The following is a 17129-nucleotide window of genomic DNA, read 5'->3' as shown; positions in this document are numbered from 1 at the left end:
TGTTCGTCCCTGTCCTGGGGGTCAGCTGCCACAGTCCCGGTCTCTGCCTTGGGAGAAGCACCTAGCGTCTGCCTCGCGGTGGATGCTCAGTCAAGCCCCTCCACTAAACGGTAAGACCGTGGTCCCCCTGTTGTCGAGTGGATCCAATCCTGGTCGCCACTTTACCATCTCCAGCGGCGAGCATTACAAATATCTACATCATTACACTACATTACTTCCTATCTTATCACACATGTAATTAAAACACATCTATTTTCACCAGTTTGACTAAGGCATTTAACAGGTTAACAGTTGCAGGCAGAGCTCTGCTCCAATCATGGCTGTTAGAGGCAGGTCCTGGCTGTAACACACAGCCATTAACTGTAGGTTGTGGGGCGAGCTCACCCCATGAGCCTATTGCACTCGGCTACTACCAACTTGCCTCATACCTGTATAGCTGCTGTCGGTAAGGGGTTGATAGACTGTTTACACCTATAGAGTGAGCTTCAGATGTGCAGGATCTGTGCAGAACAATCTATAATAGATCATTCAGTGTACATGGGCTGCCATTGTTCTTGATAGACCAAGTCCTATTTACACAGAAGGATGTGCTGCAGAGAATAAAATCAAATGGTAATTTTACTAAAGGAATGAGCATTTTGCTCGTCCAACAGGTGATTGGCAGCCAGTTTAGACTACACAATTGATGTGAAGCAAGCATTCCTACAATTGCCCGATCATGTTAATCGTGCAATGTAAATGGACCATAAGTCACTCAAGAGAAACAAAACCCCAAGATAGGATGGACAGGACAATCTAATATATAAAGCTCAGTGTATGTATGTGTGTGTGTATGTATGTCCACTAAAGGAATCAGCTCCGTCTGTCTCTTTGCCCGTCTGTCTCTTTGCCCGTCTGTCTCTTTGCCCGTCTGTCTCTTTGGGCGGCTGTCTCTTTGGGCGGCTGTCTCTTTCCAGGTCTGTCTCTTTCCCCGTCTGTCTCTTTCCCCGTCTGTCTCTTTCCCCATCTGTTTCTTTCCAGGTCTGTCTCTTTCCCCGTCTGTCTCTTTCCCAGTCTGTCTCTTTCCAGGTCTGTATCTTTGCCTGTCTGTTTCTTTCCAGGTCTGTCTCTTTGCCCGTCTGTCTCTTTCCAGGTCTGTCTCTTTGCCCCTCTAACTCTTTGCCCGTCTGTCTTTTTGGGCATCTGTCACTGTCTGTCTCTTTCCCCGTCTGTCTCTGTCTGTGCCTCTCTCTGTCTGTCTGTCTCTTTCTGTTTCTCTTTATTCGTCTCCCCACCGACATCTTATTACTTCACACATAAGCTTCTTATACTAACAGTTTATTTTGTTACTATAGCAACCACTGACAGTTGCTATTAATAACCTCTAGCTCCCTCTTCCATTCAGTTTAATGGAGGCAGAATTTTTGGAGAGTAACTGTAAAGCGTGGGGTTACATTTTCCCGCCCAAACATAGTCTATGAAGTTCCCTGAGTCACATGGAGTGTCTGTGCAAAATTTCGTGATTGTAAAGGCGATGGTGCGGATTCCTTTAGCAGACATACATATGCGTAGTGGAACAACATAAAAAAAATGGGGGAAAAAAAGGCAAATTGGACATAATGTTAAACAAAACCACAAAAATGGGCTTTTCCAAAACTGTAGGTAAAAAACTATGTTTCAAGCATGTGATGATCAATGAAACTCACCTGTGGCAAGCAATGGGTGTGGACAATATGAATATCACACCTGCAACTAGATAAAAAGGGGAGACACAATCTTTGCATTGTGTGTCATTGCCTGCTACACTAAGCATGGAGAACAGAAGGAGGAGAAGAGCTGTCTCAGGCCTTGAGAACCAAAATTGTTGAACGATATCAACAGTCTAAGGGGTACTTTGCACGTTGCGACATCGCTACTGCGATATCGTCGGGGTCAAATCGAAAGTGACGCACATCCGACGCCGGTAACGACGTCGCAACGTGTAAAGCCTAGATGCGCCGATAAACGATCGCAAAAGCGTCAGAAATTGGTGATCTGTGTAGCGTCGTACATTTCCATAATGTCGCACCAATAGGAGATACGATGTTGTTCCTCGTTCCTGCGGCAGCACACATCGCTGTGTGTGAAGCTGCAGGAGCAAGGAACATCTCCTTACCTGCCTCCACCGCCAATGCGGAAGGAAGGAGGTGGGCGGGATGTTTACGTCCCGCTCATCTCCGCCCCTCCGCTTCTATTGGTCGCCTGCCATGTGACGCCGACGCTGTGACGCCGCACGACCCGCCCCCTTAGTAAGGAGGCGGACCGCCGGCCAGAGCGACGTCGCAGGGCAGGTAAGTGCGTGTGAAGCCGCCGTAGTGATAATGTTCGCTACGGCAGCTATCACAAGATATCGTATGTGCGACGGGGGCGGGTACTATCGCGCTCGGCATCGTTCTGCTTTCTAATTCTTTGGCGGAAATCGTAGGCAATTTATTAATTTTAGGGAGAGTTGTAAACTCTATTTCCAATGCCATCCGGTTTCTTCTGGGGACAAAAAAACTTGGGTTGGCGTCATAATTTCTCTCCTTAGAGGGTGTTTTCATTACCACTGGACTTGCTCATCGGTTGATTAATTTCTTGAGGACATGGGGCAAATTTATGATGAACCAGACCATGCAGCTTTAGCTGGATCCAACCTCAGGAATTAATGCCTGGGGGATCTGACTGCTGAGGATTAGTGCTCCCATTTTCAGAGATGGTCAATAGAAACGGTGTAATGTTGCCTATCTCTGCAGTACCTTCCTGGCTGGTTTGAATGATCAGGTTAAAAGATATAATGATCCATCACTGTCCTCCTTTGTCTCTTGAAGCAGCCATGACATTAGCAGTCCTTCTTGACAGGAAAAGTCGAGAACAGTATTGGGAAAAGTTATTCTCTGGGCAGGACTTAAGGGTGCTTTACACGAGACGAGCTATCGTGCGATGCATCGTCGGGGTCACGGTTTTCGTGACGCACATTCGAGATCGTTCACAACGTCGTCTCGTGTAACACCTCCAAGCGACGCAGTATCGCTAACAAATCGTGAGTCGTGTACTCGTCGCTCAGTTTCAAAATATTGTTTATTTAAAATGGCGCCGGTTGTTCATCGTACCCGGGGCAGCACACATCGCTCCGTGTGACACCCCGGGAACGATGAACTCAGCTTACCTGCGTCCCGCCGGCTATGCGGAAGGAAGGAGGTGGGCGGGATGTTTACGTCCCGCTCATCTCCACCCCTCCGCTTCTATTGGTCTGCGGCTGTGTGACATCGCTGTGACGCCGAACGTCCCAACCCCTTCAGGAAGTTGATGTTCGCCGCCCACAGCGAGATCGCTCAGCATGTAAGTACGTGTTACGGGGGTTAAACGACTTTGTGCGACACGGGCAGCGATTTGCCCGTGACGCACAAACGACGGGGGCAGGTAAGATCGCAAATGCGATCGCACGATAGATCGCATCGTGTGACGCCCGCATTAAGTGCGGAGAGCCACGTTTGATACTGGTAGGTCGTATTTACTTTTCTTTCTTGTTGTTTGTTGCTAAAAGACCTTGCCTAGACTGAATATGACTGCCACGCTTTGTACCTCATAATGAGTCATGAACACTCATAAATTCTGGTGCAGATATAGAAAGACTATGGGCCCAGTTCATCTAAGATTTATAAGCTGGTAATCTGGCTTAAAAAGCTTTGAAAAATGTGAGTTTTGCTAAAATTATATAAGGCGTTCTCACACCATTATCGCCCAGCTCCAACAAAGTGAGCAGACCCGGGGCCTGACGGGGGTGTGGTGACCATCAGTAATCAAATTCATGATGAGCAGTAGTATTCACAAAGCTACAAATCTTACTCTAACAGTGACTGGAGTAGGATTTGTGGCAATGCAGACAAACAGATGTATGTCACTCGTCCAGCTCTCCTGATTCATGAAGAGACATATGTCTCTTGTGTTATGACTGTCCTTGTTAGTGCCACTGTCAGACACATGTTCAGGTAACTAAGACATACTGCAATAGCAGGCACAGCCAGTTTAAAATGTACAGAAAGCTAAAGAGGACATGCTGCTGGATGGAGTCCCCTTCAATTAGCTGATCATGGAGGGTGATCTCCTACTGATGATCTCTACAATATTTAATTTCCTCCATATCCTTGTTGTCAACTTGGTATTGCATTAAGGCTACATTCACATGACCGTTCCGTTTTTACGGTCCGTTTTTTCACGGATGCAACAGTGTGGCATCTGTGTGACATCCGTTCCTTTCCGTATACGGGCCGTGTGTCATCCGTGTGTCATCCATGTGCCTTCCGGTTATTTTGCGGACCGCAAAACATGGAAGCAGCTAGATAGATAAATAGATGGATAGCTAGATATAGATAGAGGGATAGATAGAAAGACAGAGAGATAGATAGAGGGATAAATAGAGGGATGAATGAATGAATGAATGAATAGAGGGATAGCTAGATGAATAGATAGATAATAGATGAGAAAGACCTATATAATGTCCCACTCCCCAGCATTTTGTTATCTTGCACCCTTTAGTGTCTTTCATGTGGCACTAAAGGGTGCTTAGCCTTGTATTTTGCCAAAAAAATAAATAAATAATTTAAAAAAAACCGACGTGGGGTCCCCCTATTTTTTGTAGCTAGCTTGGGTAAAGCAGACCACAGCTGGCAGCTTCACCTTGGCTGGTAATCCATAACAGAGGGCTCCCCACGCTGTTATTTTAAATTAAACAAATAATTGAAAATAAAAAACGTGGGTTCCCCCCCAAAATTGGATCACCAGCCAAGTTAAAGCGGACACCTGTGGTCTGGTATTCTCAGACTAGGGAGGTCCGCGGTTCTTGGACCCTCCTCAGCCTAAGAATTGTAGACTGAAGCCGCCCCAGAAGTGGCGCATCCATTAGATGTGCCAATCCTAGTGCTTTTCTCCAGCTCATCCCGTTGCTCTGGTGCGGTGGCAAACGGGGTAATATATGGGGTTGATACCAGATTAGTAATGTGACCTGGCATCAAGCCCTGGAGTTACTGATGTCACGGCGTCTATCAGATACTCAATATCAGTAACCCAGTCAGTAATTAAAAAAAATAGACGACAAATACATTTTTATTTGGAAAAAAAACTCCCCAACACATTCCCTCTTTCACCAATTTATTGAAAAGAAAAAACAAATCCGGGTCCGGCGTAATCCAATAAGGGGGTCCCACGACGATCCATACTCACTGTCCCAGTCAGTGAAGAACAGAATGTTCCCCATTGACTGGGAGAGCAGTGCAGTGACCTGAGCTAACATCATAAGGTCAGCCCAGGTCACTGCAGGTTATGACATGCGCTAACTTCAAGAGGTTAGTGAGGTACATTACCTGCGGTGATGGAAACCGCTGCACTCCTGACATCAGCGCTCGTCACTGAGTTGAATACCCACCGCGTTCTCAGATCACTTCTCACGAGCGACCTGTGACGTCACCGCTAGTCACAGTCTGGGGCCGCCTGCGAGAGGTGATGTGAGAACACGGCTGTCAGTGACTAGCGCTAATGTCAGGAGTGCAGGAGTTCATCACTGCAGGTAATGAACTTTACTAACCTCCTGACAGCAACGCTCATCATCCCCGCGGCTGCTCGCACTGCAGTCCGGGCATATGCTAACACTGTAGTGCAGGCATATGCTGACACATTGCAGTGCGGGCATATGCTGACACACTGCAGTGCGGGCATATGCTGACACACTGCAGTGCGGGCATATGCTGACACAATGCAGTGCGGGCACATGTTGACACTGCAGTGTGGGCAGCTGCGGACACGGTGCAGTGCAGGCATATGGTCACACACTGCAGTGCGGGAATATGCTGACATTGCAGTGTGGGCATACGCTGACAGACTGCAGTGCGGGCACATGCTGACATTGCAGTGCAGGCATATGTTGACACACTGCAGTGCGAGCAGCTGCGGGGCTGGCGGGGGAGCAGGACACAGAATGCACGGGCACCCGACGGAGGTCACACGGAAGTGCTTCCGTGTGGTTTCTGGGGATTCTGCGGACCCATTGACTTGTATTGAGTCACGGTCCGTTATTACGGAACAGAATAGGACATGTTCCATAATAACGGAACGGACATACGGCATCCAATGTGTTTTTTTTGTAGGATCGGATGCACACAGAAGTGCTACCATGTACCATCCGATTTTACACAAAAGACATTGAAGAGATGGTCCTGTCCGTGGGTCCGCAAAAAAACAGGAACTGACCAGGACAGACGGAACGATCATATGAAAGAGCCCTAAAGGGAATTGGTAACCAGTTATTTGCCATCTAATCTGAGATCAGTATAGCATAGAGACAGAGACCCTGATTCCAGTGATGTATCCCTTATTGGTCTGCCTACTGTAGTTTTGATAAAAATCACTGTTTTATCATCAGGAGATTATCATTAGAAGACTAATAAACCTGCTACTTGAACTCTGCATATCTGCTCCCAACACTGATTGGCAGCTTTCTGGCTATGCACAGTGTACACAGAATGCGGCCAAACAGTGGTATGGGCGGAGTTATACAGAGCTCAGTATTCAGAGAACTGGTTGATGTGCCGCAAATAAAAAAGGGATTTTATCAAAATGACAGCAAGCAGGCAAATAAGTGATACATTACTGAAAACAGGGTTCCTTCTCTACATTATGCTGCCTTCAGATGGGGTAACAAAAACCTGGTGACATTCCCTTTAAGTGCAGTAGCGAAGATCTCCACTGCATCCAGTTGACCTACAAGAAAAGACCAGTTGGTGAAAAGAAGTGATGACTATTCTCTTTGGACACAAATCAAAGTACTCTCTATATATTTCTTAAAGGGAACATGTCAGCAGGTTCTTGTTACCTAATCTAAGAGCAGCATGATATAGGCAAAGAGACTGAATCTAACGATCTATCACTTATATTAGAGGCTGCAGCCGTTCTGACACAGTGAAAGATATTACTTTTAACATGTAGCAGAGCTGCGGGAGCTGCCCCTGCCCACACCAGGCTTTCAGTGTATATTTCCATAGACAGAAGCGGCGGATTACAGAAGGAAGCTGTGTCGGACTAATGCGGGCATCACACGAGACGATCTGTCGTGCGATATGTTGTTGGGGTCACGGTTTTCGTGACGCACATCCGGCATCGTTTGTGACGTCGTCCCGTGTGACACCTACGAGCATCTGTAAATGATCGCAAATCGGTTTCGAATCGCGAATTGTTTACACGTCGCTCAATTTAAAAAAACGTTTATTCTACATGTACCCGTGAAAGCACCCCCTGTGGTGCAAAACGGTACCGTCGTCCTTGTGCTCCGCTCCCCCTACACCCTCATGTCTGTTTCACCTGTCTGCAAGAAAAAATAAAGCAAGATTTGTTTGACAACCGCAGAGTACTGCCATTTTCTCTTTGTGGCAAAAGAAGTATTTATCCTGGCACTTTGGCAACAGCACCACGGTCAGTCACTTCATCCTATGCACTCAGCTGTTTTTTCTGCAGCAAGTCCATGTGAGTATGAGCAGCTGAGGCTGCCTCTCAGAACACCCACGTGGCTGGCTCTAAACAGAACAAAGCCGAAAAGGACTTTGCTACAACAGCCTTACAGAGCGGTAAGCGGTGCAGTGCACCTTTTTCCTTTCTATTTCACTAAAGTTAATTCTACTTTGCGCCGGTTGTTCATCATACCCGTGTGACACCCCAGGAACGATGAACACGGCTTACCTGCGTCCCGGCGACAATGCGGAAGGAAGGAGGTGGGTGGGATGTTTACGTCCCGCTCATCTCCGCCCCTCTGCTTCTATTGGCCGGCCGCTGTGTGACGCCGAACGTCCCTCCCCCTTCAGGAAGTGGATGTTCGCCAACCACAGCGAGGTCGCGCGGGAGGTATGTGCGTGTGACGGGGGTTTAATGACTTTTGGCGGCACGGGCAACTAATTGCCCGTGACGCACAAACGACGGGGGCGGGTACGACCGCTCGTGCAATCGCATGATAGATCGTACCGTGTGACGCCCGCATATGGCTTACTGCTCCTCAGACCCACTAATGATAAAGCTTAAAGGCGTCAACTAATATTGCAGGTAAACAAAAACACACTTTAATATAAGAGACTTAGGGCTGAATTCTCTGTTTTAACTCTTAAGTATAGGGCCCCACTTTGCGTTTTCCTACTTGCAGATCAGAACGCACGTTTTGGACTTAATTGATTTGACCTAAGTTGCCTTTTTCAGAAATTTAGCGCTGAAAACGCATGCGTATTTACCGCGTTTTAGCTGCGTTTTCAGCGGTTTTCACATGCGTTTACAACAGTAGTGATGTGCGTTTTGCAAAGAAACACAAAACTAAATAAAGTTTAGCTATTGATAAAACAAGATGTCTGTCTTTTTTGTTAAAATTTAAAAAAAAGGGCTGATGTCATGTCCTGTAGACATGTTAACATCCATTTGATAAAACACCATTTAGGTTAAACTGTTTAAAAAAAAATAAAATAAACAATTGAGCTTTGAGTGATGTATTTTAAACAATTTATTTTGTTATTTTAAACATAAAACATTCTTGATATCAGAACAGTAGATACATAAATGTGTAAATGATTGTAAACATAATTTTTTTTAAAAAAAAGTTAAATTAAATAATTAACATCTTGCGTTAACATTCAAATATTATGTATCTGAGTACAACTGCTGGGTGAAGTATCCTTGTTTTTTTTCTGGTGGTCTTAAATTTATATTTGGGTTATTTGGGACATTTCGTGGTGGTTGTTGACTAATATCTGTTGGATTTTGGCTCATGTAATATTTGTGAACATAGGGTTGTACATATTGGGTAGGGTATTCCTGATAGGGATGTTGCATGGTGGTACTTAGAGGTTTGGGATGTGGCTCACTAATTTCTTGTTGTTTTTTTTTTCTCTTGAAAAATTATTTCAAGAAAATTTAGCATTTCTCCAGCAGAAGGATATGGACCCTCTTCCTCGTAACAGCTCATAATGCCACATATGGATGTAATACATGTGGGGTTTTTTGGGTCTTGAATTTTCCTAAGGCGACAAGCAATGCTCATGCTAAATGTATCAAATTCGTCATCTTCTGTTGCTTTTTTTTAACATATTCAAAGTTTTAGTTGATAACGCATCCTCCTCTAAATTTTTATTACCAATGTTTTTTTGGTTTTTTTTTGGTTTGGTGTAGGGTGGCCTTTTCTCAGGTTGAAGTCCTATATTTGTCCCACTGGTTTCTCCTGTAAGTGGATTGTTTTCTGATTCCTCACCCTCAATAGACTGTTGTAGTTTCAACTAGTGGTGGAATATTACCTGAAGTTCTGCAATTGAAAATCATAGACTTTAAAAATGTATTATGCACCAAAATTAAATAATTGTCACATTTTTATTTATCAAATTTTATAGAAAAAAAAAAAAAAAAAAAAAACAACTTACGGACGTAACTGACGGCTTGTACATAGAAAACGAAGGTCATTATAATATATAAAATTAGGCTTTTTTGGTGATGAGCCACTTTTCATGCCCTCTGTCCTGATTTTATTAAATCGGTCTTTGACTGACCGCCATCTCTTTCTGACATCTTATTCTAGAGTTGAAATTATAGGACATATAATTTTTTAAAAAATTATTTTGTATGATTTTACGGGTTAAAATATTAGTTATTAAAAAAACTTTTAAAAACAATTTTTGCAAAAAAAAGTACCAATTTTATGTTGCATTGCCTGATCAACCTCATGCCACTGTGGGAATAATTCCCGACAAATTATTAACCAACAGTCTGATCTGGCATTGATTCAACCTTTTACAACAAAGACAAAATTAAGTAAATATTATTTAATATATTTATCTTTAAATTTACAAAATCAAGACAAAAATTTGGAAATATATAAATATATTAAAAAAAACAACTTACCATACAGATCAATTTCGGAACATCTATTTTTAGCCGTTGATACCAAGCCATTGTTTAGTATATATTTCAACACCAAAAAATAAACCTTCTCCTAAAAATCACGGGGCTAAATAATGATTCTACTTGACTCCTTTTTATTTGTGAATGGAAGTGATGTCGATGATGACGTTTTTGCATTCATTTCCATCCTCCATTTGCTGCGTTGTTTGCGCTCAAAACGCAGTGAAAAAGCATTGAAAACGCTATTAAAACGCATATTTCGGAAGAAAACAAGATTTTGGACAATTCTCAATGACTTCAATGTTAGCAAAACGCACCCAAAATGGCAAAAACAACTGACATGCTGCTTCTTTGAACGCATGGTTTTTACCACAAAATATGCAAATTAAACGCAGCGTTTTAAAACGCAAAGTGTGGTCAGAAATTTCACATTTTCCATAGGATAACATGGAAAAACAAAACGCATGCCATTTGGCCATAAAACGCTGCAGCTCAAAACGCTGCAGAAACACAGGTTCAAAACGCAAAGTGGGGCCCTGGCCTTATAGCATGCTGGCTTCAGATTACATAGCAAAAACATCTTGACAGAGTCCCTTTAAATAGAGAGGAAAGGAGGGAAATAAATTCAATTTTTTTATTGGGCTAAGTGTTAGATAACGTACTTAAACCTCTGAAAGAGAACTACGGTATTTTTATGATGATCATTCAGCCCTTCCCAGCGATTAGTCATTGAATTTCAGTTTGGTAAATTATAGCAAAATTATAGAAAATATTCAAGTTTGGACGCTAAAAATGCACATATATGATCACCAGAGTCCTGGTTTTAGGCTGTGTTCACTCCAGTTTTGTATTAGGAAATGAATACCAGAATTTCTGGCACAGATCGATCTGTCTCGTGACAGACCCCATTAGCGCTAGACTTATCAGACCATTGAAATATCGTGGGGTTTTTAAGGTTTCTGTTACTGCGGCTGTCTAAAAGAGGAGCATGTTGCACTATTTGTCACAGTGAAAAAGAACGGGGTCTGCCACAAAATATTTTATGAAGCTGGTATTTATGCTTTATAAAGGTGTAGGTCAATATTGGTTAATCTACACCTCTAGAGCTAACATAGAGGTGCTTTACCCTTTATATTAGCAGATTTACAGCTTTCTCCCTATATGAGTATAAGGATAAAGCTGTCAATCAGCAGCAGATTGGCAGGGTTAGTCCATTTGTTAATATCAAGGACTTAAGAGTGCTTTACACGCTACGACATCGCTAGCTATAGCACCCGCCCCTGTCGTACGTGCGATATGTGTTGATCGATGCCATAGCGAACATTATCGCTACGGCAGCGTCACACGCACATACCTTGTCAGCGATGTCGCTGTGACCACCGACCAATCCCTCCTTCAAGGGGGAGATGTGTTCGGCGTCATAGCGACATCACTGCAGCGTCACTAAGCGGCCGGCCAATAGAAGTGGAGGGGCGGAGATGAGCGGGCCGAACATCCCGCCCACCTCCTTCCTTCCTCATTGCCGGCGGGACGGAGGTAAGGAGATGTTCGTCGCTCCTGCGGTGTCACACATAGCGATGTGTGATGCCGCAGGAACGAGGAACAACATCGCTACTTACTTGACGATTTTTAGTAATTAAACGACCTCTCGAAAACAAACGATTTTTGCCTTTTTTGCGATCGTTTTAGGTCGCTCCAGCCTGTTACACTCTGAGACGTCGCCAACGACGCCGGATGTGCGTCACAAACACCGTGACCCCGACGATATATCATTAACGATGTTGCAGCGTGTAAAGCACCCTTTAGCCTCGGCCTTGATGCAACTACATAGCCAAGGCTGGAATCCGGATCTCCATCATTACTTTTACAGCTGCAATTCAAGCAGTATAGTAGTGATTTTTAATGATACATCAGCCATTCACATTGCTCCTCCTCACTTCAGAACGCACAGGAAATATAAAAGGTATCTGTATGGCTTTGATAACATAAAGTCTTCTGTGCATACAAATAAAGAAAACATAAAAGCTGTGGTTATTTTATATACTGACTAATAGACCAAACTCATGGAAACTGTTCAGTTTCTTCTTGCTTTTCTATCCTCAGAAAATCCCACTATAATGAAAGGGAGATGGAATATCTACAGGAGCTCACCGGCAAATCTATGAGGAGTTATAAATTGTTGATTGTCCACTTTATAAACAGTGGCATAAATATATGGCTGGCTGTGCAGTGTCTGTGTGCATCAAGGAATTCAGCTTGTGTGTGCCTGGTGCCTTAGGGGTACTTTACACGCTGCGACATCGCTAGTGATTGCTAGCGATGTCGAGCGCGATAGCACCCGCCCCCGTCGCTCGTGCGACATTTGGTGCTCGCTGCCGTAGTGAACATTATTACTTCTACAGCATCATATGCACATACCTTGTCAGCGATGTCGCTGTGACCGCCGAACAATCCCTCTCTCAAGGGGTAGGTGCGTTCGGCGTCATAGCGACGTCACTGCGGCGTCACTAAGCAGCCGGCCAATAGAAGCGGAGGGGCGGAGGTGAGCGGGATGTAACATCCCGCCTACCTTCTTCCTTCCTCATTGCAGGTGGACGCAGGTAAGGAGATGTTCATCGTTCCTGCGGTGTCACACATAGCGATGTGTGATGCCGCAGGAACAATGAACATCGTACCGGTGGCAGCAGCAATATTAAGGAAATGAATGACATGTCAACGATCACCGTTTTGGAACGATTTTGCGATCGTTGATCGTCACTCATTAGTGTTACCCGCTGCGATGTCGCTACCGGCGCCGGATGTACGTCACTAACGACGTGACCCCGACGATATATCGGTAGCAATGTTGCAGCATGTAAAGTACCCCTTAGTCTTCACATTTTTTTCATTGTTGCTATATTGTGACCGTCCGTAACTTCTGATTGACCTTAAGTGAGGAGACTCTCATTGACTTGTATTGAGTTGTGACCTCTGGTGCACTCCATGCAACACTGCAGCAGCTGGCAGGTCACAAATTCCTGGAGACCAACGGATGAAGAGGGTGGAGGGTGCGTATAAGGCTGGAGTTATGCTTGTGCGTATCTCGTGCGAGTCTCGCATCGCATCACCCGCCACAGCCGCACACTTTCCTGACAGGAGCGGGTCAGTTGTATGTATTTCTATGCAGCCGATCTGCTCCTGTCCAGAGAGCATAAAGCCGTGAGGGGTGATGTGATGCGAGATACGCGCTAGTGTGACTTCGGCCTAAGACAGGGTTCAGGGGACTTAAGGGTGCTTTACACGCTGCGACATCGCTACCAATCTCGTTAGCGATGTGACACGCCAGATCGCAGATAAGATTTGCCGAGATCGCACATAGGTCATTTTTGTAGCGCCGGTCACGTGTGCGATCTCAGCAAATCGTATGTGCGATCTGGCGTGTTACATCGCTAACGAGATCGCTAGCGATGTCGCAGCGTGTAAAGCACCCTTTAGATTTAAAGCACCACTCCAGTGCTAAAAAAAAAGAAACTGCAGGAGTGGTGCTTTAAAGCGCAAATACCGACAATGTTTCATCTCTATATGTAGGTTCTCTCAGTTTTTCTGTTTGTCTAAGACCTCTGCCACACTCACGTGAAAATCACGCACGTGCCGCGAGACACGTATTTTCCCTGCGTGTTGTGTGTAGGTAAGTATGTGTCTCCGGTACGTGCGGGCAAACGTGTGTTCTCCGTGTGCTATAAGCGATAACACACGGAGAACCGGTAATTTGCATACTCACGTGGTCCTTGCTGCTGTCCAGGGTACTGATCTCCGGTCTCCAGCCCTGTCGACTCCCCGCTGCTGCTGCCGGCCGCAGTGAAGTGAACATTAAATGAGCATAATGAGCGGCGGTCGGCAGCAAGTGACAGCAGCGGCAGAGACAGGAGGGCTGGAGAAGGTGAGTAAAGATTTGTTATTTTTTTCTCTGACACGTGAGTTTTCTCCGGCGCATGTCACACGGGACCGCATCCACACTACATCCGTGTGGTATGGGTGCGGGCCGTGTGACACCCGTGATGCCAGAGAAAACGTGGACATGTCAGCGTGTTGGAAAACACATGTACAAACGGACACGGACACACGTTCTGTGTGGTTTTACGTGTGTGTGCCTGCTACTATAGGGTAGCATTGGTGTACGTGTCTCCGTGCCGCCGGTACATGCAAAAACGTACCAAACACGTACCGGCGGCACGAATGTGTGTCGGAGGCCTAAGGGGGGATCGGTTCTGAGGAACAGAAAAAAAAAAGAATTGTTCTACTTAAAGATGGCCTAGGCTATAAGAAGATTGCCACTTCCATGAAGTTGAGCTACAACCATGACCATACAGTGGTTTAACAGTATAGGTTCCACTCTGAACAGGGCTCGCTATGGTTGACCAACGTCATATCCAGAGGTTGCCTTTTCAAAATAGACATATGAGTCCTGCCAGCATTGCTGCAAAGGTTGGTGGGGGTCAGCTTGTCAGTGTTCAGACCATACGCCGCATACTGCATCAAATTGATCTGTATGGCTGTCATCCCAGAAGGAAACCTCTGCTAAAGATAATGCTCAAGAAAACTTGCAAACAGTTTGCTGGAGAGAAGCAGACTAAAGACATGGGTTCCTGGAATCATGTCCTGTTGTCTGATGAGACCAAGATAAATCTATTTTGTTCAGATTGTGACAAGCATGTGTGGTGGCAACCATGTGAGAAGTATATAGACAAGTGTGTCTTGCCTACAGCTAAGGATGGTGGTGGGAGTTTCATGGTTTGGGGCTGCATTAGTGCTGTCGGCAGTGGGAAGCTACAGTTCATTGTGGGAACCATGAATGCCAACATGTACTGTGACATACTGAAGAAGAGCATGACCCCCTCCCTTTGGAAACAGGGCCACAGGGCAGTATTCCAACATGATAATAACCCCAAACACACCTCCAAGATGACGACTGCCTTGGAAAGGCTACTGAGGGTAAAGGTGCTGAATTGTTCAAGCATTTCTCCAGACCTAAACCCTATTGGGTACTGTGGATCCTCCTCAAACGGAAGGTGGAGAATAGCAAAGTCTCTAACATCCAACAGCTCCGTGATGTCATCATGGCGGAGTAGAAGAGGATTCCAGTGGCTCCCGTGAAGCTCTAGTGAACTCCATGCCCAAAAGAGTTAAGACATTTCTTCAAAATAATGGTGGGCACACAAAATATTGACACTTTGGGTACAATTTGGTCATTTTTATTTAGGGGTGTACTCACTTTTGTTGCTACAGTAGCCTATGTAGACATTAATGGCTGTGTGTTAAGTTATTTACAAGGCACACCAAATTTACACTGTTATATAAGCTGTACACTGACTACATGCTATCAAAGTGTCATATATTCAGTGTTGTCCCAGGAAAAGGAAAAATAAAATATTTATGAAAATGTGAGGGGTGTATTCACTTTTGTGATATACTGTACATGTAAAAAGAGGGTTGAGGAGCATCCAAGTGATATTTTTCTTATGTCATATACACATATCCGTGTGTCATGGTCTGATGACTAGCTGTAGGTCTCCTGACCTGAACTTGACTGCCTCATATATTTGCATGAGGCTGCACCTTGCCGCCTCACAGCCCATGCACTGGACCCTGACCTTTACACACCAGGCTGTTGCCTTCAGGCGCCTGCTTGGCTTTCCTTCAGTCTCATAGACTCTCCCTGCCTTCTCTTATTCCGTGGCACCAGTATTTACCTTTGTGCCCAGCTTCTGCAAAACATTCCCACTCTAGTCTACCTCAGGATCATTTTGCTTTGAGAAAGGCTCAGCATTGTGCCGAAACGTTGGCAAACTAACAGTTTGACTTTTTGCAGAAAAAATGACATATAAAAATTAATAAAAACCTTTTTCATACCATACATGTGCCAGAATATTTTCTTTCTAAGTAGTTCAGAGCAAGAGATTGGTGGCCGGTACCTGCTCGGAATGTGACACAAGGATGTGTGAACATGGCATAACAGAAAACTAATCATGAGCAACTATCTCTTTCATCAGCACATTCATGATCATTCTGTTTATCAAATAAGGCAGTCTGAACATCACACAAAAAATAGCGAAGGAAACTCTGCAGATCCCATTGGAGTAAATGGGGTCTATTGGGAATCATTAGTATCAGATCTGCTGCCATCAATTTTGTAGATGTGAACACAGCCTGAAGGTCCATTTACATTGAATGACGGGCGGCACTAAATGACCGCTGGTTGGTAAACATTTACTGATTGATGGTTGTTCAGTGTGTGTTCAGTGTGTGTTCAGTGTTCATAGGCTGCCATTGTTGTTCTGTTTACACATGACTGCGCTGCCGTGAATGGTGATGTTTTGGGCAAACCGAAAATCATTTCACCACACTAACGAGCATTTCACTTGATCATCAGGTGATTGGCAACCTATTCACACTGAAAGGTTATTGTGAACGGGCATTCTTAGGAATCCTCATACATGATAATCTTAGTTAAAAAAAAATAAATGAAAAAGAGCACACTGCAGAAAGTGATCCCCTTCCTGATGTAGGCTCTGCTGATATAAGCATGAATGGTTATCAAGAAGCCAAAGCTTCTCAATAACATTTTCATGTTAACCCAGAAACCATTGTGAAATTCTGCTATGTTTTTTATGGAGGTAAAAGTTTCTGCTCTAGAATCTAGAACTGAAGCGGATGAGAAATTTATTTATATTCACATATTCAATATAAAAAAAAAGATATCAACAGGTTTTTCCACCTGAACTAATGTAATCTATGTAAAGTCGCTGTAAGGTTGATTAAATCCATACCTTTGTTTTAGAAATCCTTATTTCCATTGTTGAGAAATTCATAGCAACATTCATGTGCAAATGAGGTGCAAGTGTAGCAGGGGTGACACTACACTTACATCTATCCAATCTCTATCTCTGCTGCCTACTGTCAGTGACTGCCTGGTCATGTCTTCCCAACTCGAGGGTTGGGGCAGCGCATGTACAGATCAAAAGTCTGTCTCTCTCAACACCATCAGGATCTTACTCAGCCCCAGGGAATGACTGGGCTTGTGCGAGATCTTGGGTGGGGGAGACAAGAATGACCTGCCAGTCAAAGACAGGAGACAATAGGGGGGATATCAGGGAGAGAAGCCATGGGTGCACTGCCGACCCCGCTGCACTGGCGGCTCATTTGCATAAAAATTTGGTGATGGACTTCTCTTAAAC

This window comes from Anomaloglossus baeobatrachus, chromosome 2 (genome assembly GCF_048569485.1).
Source record: "Anomaloglossus baeobatrachus isolate aAnoBae1 chromosome 2, aAnoBae1.hap1, whole genome shotgun sequence".
Lineage (NCBI taxonomy): Eukaryota > Metazoa > Chordata > Amphibia > Anura > Aromobatidae > Anomaloglossus > Anomaloglossus baeobatrachus.
The sequence above is the reverse complement of the archived record's forward strand: the minus strand, read 5'-3'. Positions refer to the sequence as shown.